This window comes from Lissotriton vulgaris, chromosome 9 (assembly GCF_964263255.1).
Source record: "Lissotriton vulgaris chromosome 9, aLisVul1.2, whole genome shotgun sequence".
In the NCBI taxonomy this organism is placed as follows: domain Eukaryota; kingdom Metazoa; phylum Chordata; class Amphibia; order Caudata; family Salamandridae; genus Lissotriton; species Lissotriton vulgaris.
The window spans coordinates 588,027,538-588,040,104 of NC_141697.1; the positions used below are offsets into that span (position 1 = coordinate 588,027,538).

Consider the following 12,567-nt stretch of genomic DNA (forward strand, 5'->3'; position numbering starts at 1 on the left):
TGCAGTTTGGGCATAGACACTCAGTAGAGCGACACTTATGGGAAATGTGATCCCCAATTGGGACAAAAGTTGTCATATTAAATAACCACAAAGTTCCTAAACAACATAAACAAGGTTGGGAGCACACTAAACTGCCGGTCTGCCTTAAAACACGCATCAGACATTGCTGCCCTCATCATTAGTCAGGAAGTAGACATAATAATCTTAACAGAAACATAGCTTGTGGAGTCTTCTTCCCCTTAAATTGACCTATTGGTGCCTCCACAATATAACATTGTGAGGTTGGACAGACAAAGGAAGACAGGAGGTGGTATAGCTTGCATACATCGCTCGGATATCTCAGAAAGCCAAATACAATCTGATCTTCTTAAATCCTGTGAATACCTCGGTCTCACTATAAATACTGTAGATAATCAAAGATGCAATCTGCATGCACTCTACCATCCACAGGAAATAATGCGTCCTTCATAGACCAGCTAATGGAGATCATCACAGCTAACTCTAACATTCACACTAATTATATATTCCTAGGTGATTTTAATTTACACTGGGACGATAATTATGACAAACAGGTTAACAGACTCAAAGACTTCTTAGCAGACCTAAACCTTACTCAAGCCTGCACACTGCCAACACATTCAAAAGGGTCAACTTTAGACTAGATGATCTCTAAGGCTACTACAATGCACTCAATTGTTCCATGCAACTGGTCAGATCACCATGCCATAACCTTCTATATATCTTCCGTGAAAAAGAATAAGACCATACAACCGATCAAACTCAAACAGTGGATTTGGGTCACCAATGACCATACTATTGAGCAATTAGTAGCATGATGTGAGAAGGATCTTAATCCACCCAACAAATTGATGAACGTTAGCGAACTCACATATCACTACAACGTATCAATTACATACATATTAAACTCCACTATGCCGCGAAAACTGAAAAGAATAACAGAGAAAGATAAAAATCCCTGGTGTAATGGATCACTAAATGAAGAAAGGCAGAGACTAAGACTAGCAGAAAGAAAATGGAGACAGCACCCATCTCCCCCCAGCTGAAAACTCTGAGGGAAATTAAAAATGACTACAACAAAAGCATTCTCAGATCCAAAAAGAATTTTTTAGAAATTAGCTGGATAATGCTAAAAACAGACCACAGAAACTATTCGAGATGTTAAAACAACAATCCAATAAACTGTCCAAAACTGCTCAGGAATCAAATAACACCCAACTGAGCTGCGAGGAGTTCTCCACCTTCTTCACAGTCAAGGGCTACTCTCTGGAAAGGAAGCTAGGATTGGCAGCTGACAACCTCCATAGCCCATTAACATCACAAACTGATGTTTCCATGCACATCACTGAAGCTATGAAGAAAAATAAAGCACAATGGTCGACATTCAAGCTCTATGACCAGAATAGCATTGCCAAATTTCTATCAGAAATCAAATCAAATAACCACTACAATGACCCCCTCCGATCAAAATGCCTGAAAAGAATCAATCACATCGTTGTCCCCATATAGACGAAAATAATCAATGCCTCAGTGTCTCAAGGCACCTTACCAGAATGTCTAAAAACAGGTCAAGTCCTCCCCATCATCAAAAAACCTACAGGGGACCCGGCAAACCCAAACAACTTTCGTCCAGTGACCAATATTTCATTACTAACCAAACTGCTTGAAAAATGCGTGCAACAGCAAATGAGCCACCACATCTCCAATTTCAGCCTGTTGGACGACTGCCAATCAGGATTCAGACCAGGCCACCACACGGAAACAGCGATCTTACATATAGCGGATAATGCCCTACAGGCTCTGGATCACAATGAAACATGTCTACTAGTTCTTCTGGACCTGTCTTCTGCATTTGACATGGTAATTCATGAAAAACTACTAGACTAACTTGAAAACAGGTGGGTGTATCTGGAACTGTACTGAAATGGCTAGAATCCTTCCTGCAGAACAGAACACAAAGATTCTTGGTAAACCAAGCGCTATCCGCGCCATGCCCTAACTCGATTGGAGTTCCACAAGGATCAACATTATCTCCATCACTATTCAACCTATATGTCGAACCCCTTACAGAAATTCTCTGGCACACAAACATCTGCTATCACATGAACGCATATAGAAACTCAGATCTACATCAAGATCTCATAGCTTGAAGAGAACAGGACAATGAATGAGGCCTTAAAAGTGTCAGTACAACGGTTAACTAGCAATCATCTGAAATTAAATGTGCAAAAAACGGAATTCCTACTAATATCCCCTCCAAAAAGCTCTGCAGATGTGAAGGAATGGACCAAAGTGATCAGAGCGCTAAACTGCACTCCTATCCTAGTTAACTCAACCAAATCACTAGGAATCACACTGGATAAGAACCTAGACATGAAAGCCCACATCAAATCATTGGTAAAAAGTGCCCGTTTTCACGTGAACTATCTAAGAAAATTGAAACCATTTATCACCACGACGGACCTTAAACTGTTAGTTCAGTCCTTAGTCATATCAAGAATTGAATATGGCTTATACAACATGAACAGGTCTATCAAAAATATCCACAGCAGCACTAATAGCCTGTCTCAATGCGGCCGATAGACTCCTTACAGGCTCAAGAAATTATGACCACATCTCCCCTCACCTGAAGGCATTAAACTGGCTGCCATATAAAGCCAGAATTCAACTAAAACTGGCATGTATTACCCACAAAACGCTCCTCCACAAAACACCAATGTACCTAGCACAGAAAATTGAATTATCAGGTGAAAGCAGACCATCCCGGAATGCCAGAGACCTGTTGTTGAAATCTCTCATCTTTCAGAAGAAGAAAACATATAACAGAGCATTCTCCGGAGCGGCCCCCAGAATCTGGAACTCACTCCCTCCAAACATTAGTAAAATCCCAAACAGATCAACCTTCAAAAGGGAGGCAAAGATATTCCTGATGAGCAAGTTCCTACCCTGAACAAGGATTGATCACCATCTGCATTGTGATCAATAACGAATATAAGGGCAAACTCACCAGTTAGCAGCGAAGACACTTTAGACTGTACACTAATACAACAAATGGATCTTTTTGTAATATTGTTGATAACAATGATATGGAGGCACACATCCGAACCTTTCGTATAATACTACTGTTATACCTTGTACACCTAATTGTTACTAATTGTTATCGTGGAAACTGATCTGAAAGGCACATACCGGAAGCATATTTATATTACTGCTTACCCGTTGTTCTCTAAAAGATCTACATCATGCAACTGTGAAGCGCTCTGATACCTTTGGGTCATGTCCGTGCTATATAAAACTCTATAATAAAAATAAATAAATAAACTAGAGGCAGGATAATAAATTTGACTGATGATATTTCATGTCCTTGGTAGCAAGTAGGGCAAACACCCTTATATAAAAGTAGGTATGTGGAGGTAGTGAATTGTGATCAGAATGTTGTGCAAATTTGATAAGTTGCATTTGGGTTGTGATGGTGATGTGTTTGTTGCTTTTCTGCTGTTGTGTTTCGGTGCTGTAATATTGCCACATCATGGTGTTGTTGATCTGTTTGGACTTTTTTGAGATGTGCTTTGTTGTATTTTATTTGTGTTACTATGTTGCTTTGTGTTATTTTATTGTGCATTTTCTTTTCGATAGTTTTGAGATGTCAGCATATGCTGTTATATTTACAAACAAAAGCAACTGTCTGCTTTAAAGTTCAGTTGAACAACAAACATTTTACCACTGTCTAAGATGGAACAATATTGATGCTCCAGCTCTTTAACTATGTAAGGCACAGGTTCTGCTCATAAATGTGGCATAGGCCAGTCTTAGATTATCACTTCCAGTGCTCACTTTATGTGGTACCCGCCATGTGCTTTCCAGAGGCTACATATGAAGAGGAAAGAGATAGAATAAACATAAGTCAATAACCATAAACTAAATGGAGGTGAAAACACAAGTCCATTTGGGTGAAAGCCTATATCATAAGCAGGTATCCCACAGCAAATTATATGGGTGAAAATGACTCATGACATACATGGCCATTCTCACACCAGACTATCCACACGAAAAATATATCAATGAGGGCATATGGTAGAACACTACTCCCTTGCTTGAGCAGTCGTTTGGTAGCTTATATCTAGTTCCTTCTTTGGACCCTCATTAAGAGTCGCCCATAACAATCCACATTATTTCCCTTCCTGGTTTTCCTTTTACAAGGGTCTCTGTAAATTTGTGCATGGGGTAAATGACAGGGATTAAACATTGTTTTCAGAATAACATTGGGGGATCACATTTAACACCCTAAATCCTGAATGTTTTTCTAAACATCACTCAGGACTCCCATTTTAATGTCTGAGTGCTAGCTGCTCTTTGCTTTTTACATCCACTTCACATTTATTTCCATGAAAAGTTATATATACTCCACTACCCATCTTTTTAGAAGTTAGTGTGAGGCTTGCGGCCAAGGCTTCAAATGGGACACTCTGGATTATTTTCCAATGTTTGCCATGATTGGCTACAAGTACATGTATCCTAATATTAAAAACATAAATGTACTCCAGCTGAAGAGACCATGTTGGGTCTGGGGCCACCAACTGGTCTGGCCACATAAGATGTCTCAACATTAATGTAGACTGCAGGTATCCTTGCAACTTAAAAGCTAGAAATAGATTTTTATGAAGGATGGGGATTCCAAGGTTTCCCTGCAGCTGGGGTGTGATGCCCCTTTTGCCTTTTCCTTCTTGCGGTCCTTCATAGACCCCTCTCATATCTATGCAAGTGCTAGACACCTGCTCTATGAACAGATAATGGTGCACTGGTAATTTCCATAGAGGGAATCCAAGTTCTAAGTGTGTCACTCTGCAGATGTTTATGCTTTTATATTGTATTTGTTTCCTTCAGTCACACCCCTTGTCTACACATAAGATGTCTCAACATTAATGTAGACTGCAGGTATCCTTGCAACTTAAAAGCTAGAAATAGATTTTGATGAAGGATGGGGATTCCAAGGTTTCCATGCGGCTGGGGTGTGATGCCCCTTTTGCCTTTTCCTTCTCGCGGTCCTTCATAGACCCCTCTCATATCTATGCAAGTGCTAGACACTTGCTCTATGAACAGATAATGGTGCACTGGTAATTTCCATAGAGGGAATCCAAGTTCTAAGTGTGTCACTCTGCAGATGTTTATCATTTTATATTGTATTTGTTTCCTTCAGTCACACCCCTTGTCTACACACGCTCAGATACATGAATATCCCCCAATCATGACAGTCAACCCCTATGTCATTGTGAGACCCCCTCTGTTGAATTCTATGAATGTCTTCATACTCCTTAAACTTGCTATATACAAACATGTCATTAGGATAATTTATTCTGTGTACCTTGAACTTAGGTTACATAGGATAAGCTGATAACACCGTCTCTTGCTTTCACAGCACATGTGGAAGAATGTTAACGTTCAAAACCTGAGTTTCGATGATGGTTTAAGGGATTAATTGATGCAGGAAATCTTTTCATAGTGGCATACGTACATTGACTTTTGTCTTTATATGTTTTGCAGGCGTAAATCCAGGAACTCAGTCGGACCCGAGCCGGTGAGCAAACTCACTTGTACTTATGCCTTTTTCCATCAATAAACACAATTTGTTTGTTCATATCATGACAAATATGGTAGGGCAGGTGTATAATACCAAACCTTAACGTTTACAGAACAAATTTCGCATACATAGCTGAAAATGGGAGGGAAATAAGAAATTACACCTAGCGGAAGTAAAAGGGCATGCACTGCAGATAGGAGATAATGAACCTTATGGTCAGAGGTTGGGTAGTCCTTTGAGCATAAGAGATATGCGAAAACCTTACAAAGAGGACAGAGTTGATATTCGGATGCACTCATTAAAGCACTATAGCCAGCTGAAGAGGGCTATACCAGCCACTAAAGGCCTGAGCCAGCATTAAAGACCTTAGCTGAAGGAGAGAGAGGGCCTAAAAAAAGAGAGCAGGACTTTAATGGCCGTATGGCCCACTACGATACAAAAGGGGATTATGGACGGAGCGTTTGAGCAAATCAAACACTCACCCCCAGTCAACTGATCTGGGTTTAATCCATCACCATTCTTTAGCTCACTCTGCCACCCCATTTCAGACATGGCCATATGCAAATCAGTCTGACCCTGTGCCTCATGGGAACAGTCCAGCCCGAACTGACAAGCCATGTCTTCCCTGGACCGGAAACAAGCATCCTGGAACCGGTTTCGGATTCATAATCCTCATCAGCCACGCTATCTTGAATCCAGTCGCAAAGTGAGCAAGGGACTCACGTTTGAGCATACCCTGCATACCCTGCCAACTTGGGGCCATGTCTGAACTGGGGTGGAGGAATGAGCTAAAGAATGGTGATGGATTAAACCCAGATCAGTTGACTGGGGGTGAGTGTTTGATTTGCGCAAACGCTCCGTCCATCATCCCCTTTTGTATTGTATGGCCCACTACAGCAGGCTATAAAGTTATTGGAACATTCAGCCCCATGAGAGCGGAATATCCTAAATTAAAGCAAATGTCTCCTAGGAGACAGATGAGGTTGAAACCCCCTACAGCTCCAAAGCCTCTGTTTCACAGCGCTTCCTGTGAATGTTCAACATGTACCACAGCGCGCAGAGCCACTGATGCTATATGTTGAACATGCACAGCAACAGCTGTGAAAGAAGGTTGAAGTCAGTCCCTGATTGTCCCTGGGCTCAGGCAAACTGCTTTCCTTATTCAGCCAACCCGGGGAGACCAAGGAGATGAGCAAGATTCCCCCCTCCCTCCTCCCAATGCTCTTGAGACACTGTGAGCTGCGAGAAGAGGGAGTGGGAAAGATTCCTGTGTGCCCTGGTCCACAGCCTCTCTATTTCTCCTGCCCAATCTACATATCCTGGAGAGGCAGGGTAAAGAGAGAGCCAACAGTGGTGGATTAGGAAATGGTAATGTTGAAGGCACTGGGTCCATACCAGCGTTCATAGGTTACTGTTGTTCCGTTGTCTTCAATAGAGCTCTCAATATTCTAATGTTCTAATATTGGAAATATGATGAGAGAATTATGTTACTCTATGACAAAAGAGTAGGATCTTGACATATGTTTTTCAGGTTTCGTTTGGAACATAGGCCCCCATTCTGAGTAAAGGGACATAACAATACCAGGCTGACGTATAATAATTACTCCTGGTATCTCCACTCTAATTACTGGCCATTTTGAATTTTCTGGTATGGATTGGGGAATATCATGGAAGACCCGAATTTAATTAGATTCCTGACTCAGCATACGTTTTCTTCCTTCTTCTCACAGGAGGCAAAGGTGTGCAGAAAGGTATTTGGTTTTCCTGGTTGTGTTCCTGCACCCAGAAAAACATGTTGTCAGATGGTGCTATATATTTCACAGAGATAATAATATGTCAACTTGGAACGAAGGCCATAAGGGTGTTGTGAAACAAAACGGAAGTTAAATGGTTGACGTTCTACACATTAGTTACCATTTTCAATGTTATGGCAATATAAGTAGGATGAATCATCTACTTCAAGGTGCACCATAAAAGCGTCATTCTTCTATAAATACATCTACACACCGCACCCTCACAAGCCATTGTGTAGACCTTGATGCTCCGATAGATTGAATGTTCTGTGCATTGCATGGTCCTATGACAGACACTGTTATGAACCTTGCACCAATATCAGGAGATTCTTTTTTTTTTAAGTTCAAGGTTATTGAAACCAAGCATGGAAAAATACTACATAACATATCATAAGTAAGATAATAGAAATATAAATACAAATATACAATAAGAGCATATGAGTAAAACAAATCAATAAACAATAAAGTCTAGATAAGGATTAGAAAGGGGGAGAAGAGGGAAAAAGAAAAAGAACAAGGGAAAGAAACAGGGTGTAAAGAGGGGTAAAACAAAAAGTCAGGTTTTCTCATAAAGAACTATACATTGTATGCATATACATATCAATAAAGGCAAAAATACAAGCAGTTTATAAAAATAAAGAAAACATTAACAATAAAAATGAGTTCAGAGAAATAAGACAACAAGAAAAATGCTCATGGAGGCTTGGGGGCTTCATCAGATAAGGGCATTGGGGTATTAGAAGCAGGATTTGAGGGAGAGATGGATGAAAGATATGAGGTAAGAGGAATCCAAAGGTGGTCTCTCTTAATTGCTAAGGAAACAGGAGTGACGTAGTTCGTGTCTAATCTATGATGAAAGCAAATGGCATTCCACCACGCAGAATACGTAACTTTAGAGGAATCTTTCCAGTTGGAAGTTATCAAATGCAATGCAACAGCTATGAGTAAATCAAGCAACTGACAATAAGAAGGGGCTTGAGGCCAGGAGGGAGATAGGGAACCTAAGAAAACAGCAGAGGGTGAGAAGGGAATGGTTGTGTTAAATATGATATTTATGCGAGACCAAATTGAGTTCCAGAATGTAGAAATGGCAGGGCAGAGGAAGAGCATATGCATTAAATCAGCATTAGGAGATGAGCAAGATGAGCATGATGAGGAAACATCAGGGGAAAAGGAAGCTAATCTAGCAGGAGTGTACAATAAACGGTGATAAATGAAATAAAGGGGTTGAGTGGGGTTAGCTGCTCTGGAGGTCTTGTGAATTTGAATCCAAAGTTTGTCCCATAAGGTAATCAGCCAAGAAGAAGACAAATCTCGTTCCCAAGCCAATTCAGTCATAGTTTTGAGTCTATCTGGAGTGGATAAAACACATTTATAGAGGCTTGATGCAGACGGGGAAGTTTGTAGAAGCAGAAAGATTGTGGAACAGGAAGTAGGAAGAACGGGAGAATGGGGGAAGAGACTGAAGATAATCCTGAAGGGCAGGAAGTAGTAGATCATATTGTTTCTTAAAAGATTTAGGAAGATGGAAAAGAGATTGAAGAACCTCAAAAGACACATGTACATCAGCTTGGAGAAGCTGTGAGATCCAAATTAAACCCCTGGATCTCCATGATTTCCAATAAAAAGTACGATTCTTAATACGAAGTAGTTTGTTATACCAAATAGGTTGCTGAGATAATGAGAGTGGAGAAGGATAAGAAGAGGGGAGAAGAGGAGCCAAAACTTGACGGGTGTGAGCAATAACTGAAGAGTGTAAGAAGGAAGAATTAGCAGTGAAGGCAAGAGTTTCGAAAAAGTTGAAAGGTGAAATAAAGGATTTTTCAAGGGATAGCCAAACAGGGGAGTGAAAGGGGAGTTCAGTAGACAACCATCTAGAAGCTTGTTTAAGATAGAAAGCATAATGATAAGATTTAAAATCAGGGAACTTAAGCCCTCCATATATTTTATCTTTTTTAAGGTTTGACAAGGCTATTCGCGAAGACTTATTTTTCCAGAGGAATTTCGATAAGATCGAATCTAATCTCTTGAAGTAATAACCTGGAATATGAACAGGGATCATAGAAAGAGAATATAGAATTATAGGGGCCAACATAATTTTGATAGAGTCTAGTCTGCCCCACCAAGAAAGGAAAAGAGGATGCCATTTGGTAATTAAATCATTTAATTATTTAGTAACATACTCGAAGTTGAATTTTAACGTATCAGAAATAGTTGAGAACCAAAGTCCTAGATATTTTAATTTAACCGGTTGCCAGGAAAATCCTGTTTGATCAAAATAAAGGCGAAGACATAAAACGTTAAGAGGTAAAAACTCACATTTGTCCCGATTAAGGCGGTAGCCTGAGACTTGTGAAAAAATATCTACTTGGTGGAGAAAGGAAGGAAGAGAAACATCAGGGTTGGAACAATATAATAGGATATCATTAGCATATACAGATAATTTAACGAGAGCAGAACCAAGTTGAAAACCAGTAATGTGTATATCTTGTCGTATTTTTGTCAGAAAAGGCTCCATTGCTACTATGAACAATAACGGAGACAAAGGACACCATTGGCGGACACCTCTAGAGAGAGAGAAGTAGTCTGAGATTTTACCATTGGCAAAGATAGAGGCCCTAGGGCCAGAATACAACAAGGAGATCAATGAAATTATTTTGGGGGGAAAACCTATCCATTTCAGAGAATGAAACATAAAATCCCAGCCAATCCGATCGAAAGCCTTTTCGGCATCTAAAGTAATAGCAGCCAATGGATAATTTATGGAGGAAGCTTTACTAAAGACATTGAAAAAGACTCTAGAGATATCTGAGAATAAGCTACCTTTAACAAAACCAGATTGTTCTGGACCAAGAAGTTCAGGTAGAATGGGATCAATACGAAGCACAAGAATCTTTGCAAAGATCTTATAATCCGTATTTACAAGAGAAATGGGGCGATCATTTTTACAAAAGGATGGGTCCTTATTGTCTTTGGGGATCAAACAAATCATAGCTTCTTGAAAATTACCCTGAGAAGAATTATTCGTAATAAAGAAATTAAAGAGCGAAAGAAGATGAGGAAGAAGGATCTTTAAGAAGTGAGTATAAAATTCAATGGTAAACCCATCAGGACCAGGGGCCTTACCTCGTCGTAAGATAGAGACAGCATGAGAAATGTCTTTTAAGGTAATATCCACTTCAAGTGAATCAAAGTCGATATGGGAAGAAGAAGGAGAAGTAAGACCATGAAAGTAAGAAGAGATATCAGATTGAGGAGGATTGGATTCAGGAGTATAAAGCTGCTTGTAGAAAGCAACAAATTCTTGTAAGATATCATCATCTTTAAAGAGAGAATCACCATTGGAATTAATTATAGAAGTAATCCGAGTTCTATCCTGACGGGACTTTAAATAGGAAGCCAAGAGTTTCCCCATTTTGTTCTGACCACCGTAGTATCTTGCACTACTTTTCAAAAGATAAGAAGCTGCAGCTTCTGTGGATAATTTGTTAAAAGTGATTTTGGCAGAGAGGAGGTCTTTTAAGGAGGATTCAGTGAACGAGCGGAAATAAGCAGATTCTAGTTGTTTAATTTTGGTAAGTAACTGAGCTGATTGCTTTTCAAATTTTTTCTTTTTTTTTAGAAACAAAGTTGAGAATGAAACCCCTCGCAGTTGCTTTGAAAGAATCCCAAATCATAGCAGGGGAAGAGTCAGTGATTGTATTAGTGTTAAAAAAGTCAGTAGCAAAAGAACTGAATTGTCTGGAGAATTGAGGGTCTGTGAGGAGGGAATTATTAAAACGCCATCTATCCGAAGGTGGTTTAAAGGGGAGTATATCAAAATCAACATACACCGGGGCGTGATCAGAGATTAAGATGGAACCAATTTCTGAGTGAAGAACGAGTTGTGTAAGGGATCTACTGAAAAAGAGATAGTCAATACGGGATTGAGTTTTGTGAGGAGGGGAAAAATAACTATATTCTTGAAGATCAGGATGACAAAGTCTCCAAGCATCGATTAGGGATTTACTCCGAATGGTGGAAGTAAATTGAGAGTGCATTTTAGAATGTACATATTTAACTGAGGAGCGTCTATCTAGGATAGGATCAAGGACTTGATTGTAATCACCTCCAAAAATAATATAATCATCATCAAATGTAAGCAATTTGTCTGAAACAAGTAACCAAAAATCATTATCAACAGAAACTGGAGCATAAACATTAAACACAACTAGAGGGACATTGTCGATTAATAATTTAACAATTACCCAACAACCATTTGAGTCAATTTCTTGATGAGTAACGGAAACATTAAACTTTTTGTGACATAAGATCACAACACCATTCTTTTTGCCTAAAGCTGGAGAAGAAAATACATTGCCAACCCAGGATCTTTTTAGTTTCGAAGCTTCAGAATCAGATAAACGGTTTCTTGTAACATGGCAATGTCAGTTTTCAGCTTAGCTAAGTGAAATAACACTCGTTGTCTTTTGATAGGGTTATTTAAACCTTTAACATTCCATGTAGTTACCCTGAATTTTTCTGCAGGAAGATAACAGTAAACATGAAAAAAGCATGCAATGTGATAACAGTTTGAAGAGGTAAAGCATACAACTTATGGAAGAAAAAACAATAAAATATAAAAATACAATCAAAAAGATATAGGGAAAAAATAGGATAGAAAAAAGAAAAGAAGATACAAAAGAAGATATGAAAGAAAGAAGACGAAGAATAAAAGGAGGACAAAGAAAAGGGAGGGAAGGGAAAGCAAGTGCAACATATGAGGAACACAAGATATATCAATAAGGGCAAAAAAAGAGAGAAGGAAGGAAACTTACATAAATTGTAGGTCATACGAAGGGTGGAGGGGTGGGAGGCCATACGGAGGAATGACATTACCCAAACTCACGAAGGAGGAGTGGGGGAGGGGAACAGGACCAACGGACCGTTGATAAACATGGGGAGAAGGAGGAGGACTGGGCAAACAACCTGTTGAGGAGAAAAAGCAAAGTTGAGTATGTAATATAAAAAAAAGGAACAAGCAAAAGAACTTGTAAGTAGCGAGTCAGAAGAAAGAGAGAAAGAGATGTAGGAGACATAAAGACAAAAGATAAAGAACTATAACTGTGCTAAACAGTATACCAAGAGAGACATAATGGAGAAGGTGCGAAGCATATCATGAACAAAGAGAAACACATG

General features: G+C 39.5%; 1 long non-coding RNA gene across 1 annotated transcript in view; it reads left to right on the forward strand.

Annotated features, from left to right (window-relative positions):
- Positions 1–12,567, forward strand: part of LOC147691892 (uncharacterized) — a 67,300-nt gene that overhangs the window by 44,104 nt on the left and 10,629 nt on the right. Inside the window, exon 5 of the long non-coding RNA XR_015299798.1 lies at positions 5,560–5,593. This is a non-coding gene — a long non-coding RNA (uncharacterized LOC147691892). The remainder of the gene's footprint in view (positions 1–5,559; positions 5,594–12,567) is intronic.